This window comes from Trypanosoma cruzi (genome assembly GCF_000209065.1).
Source record: "Trypanosoma cruzi strain CL Brener chromosome Unknown tcruzi_1047053438463, whole genome shotgun sequence".
In the NCBI taxonomy this organism is placed as follows: Eukaryota; Euglenozoa; class Kinetoplastea; order Trypanosomatida; family Trypanosomatidae; genus Trypanosoma; species Trypanosoma cruzi.
Window position 1 is genome coordinate 1 of NW_889064.1, and position 324 is coordinate 324.

The window sequence follows — 324 nt, forward strand, 5'->3', positions numbered from 1 at the left end:
TATTATTGAAACAGTTTTTGTAATATATTGGTACGGGAAGGTTCCAACCCCCCTTTGGGGGTTATGTTTGGTCAATTTTTTTTGACCGGGGTTTAAGGACCCCTTTTTTTTTTTTTTTTTTTTTTTTTGGGGGTTTGTCCGCCATATCCATATACCCCTATATATATATACCCATATATATATAGCCCCGTACCCCCTTGTGGGGGTGCCCCCCCCCCCCCACGTTGCGTGTCCGCCACCTCCTTCGGGCCCCCTCATTTTCGCTTCATGGCTGCTATTGCCTGCATCTTTGTTGTGTTTTGTGTTTTCTCCGTCTCGTTCCGT

At 45.7% G+C, this 324-nt stretch overlaps 1 non-coding gene across 1 annotated transcript, besides 1 other annotated feature; it reads left to right on the top strand.

The window, feature by feature from the left end:
- Positions 1 to 103, top strand: Tc00.1047053438463.10. The gene has a single exon (XR_008254422.1). It is a non-coding gene; the product is annotated as a spliced leader RNA, 5' partial (transcript).
- Positions 104 to 128: a microsatellite.
- The last annotated feature ends 196 nt before the right edge of the window (positions 129 to 324 follow it).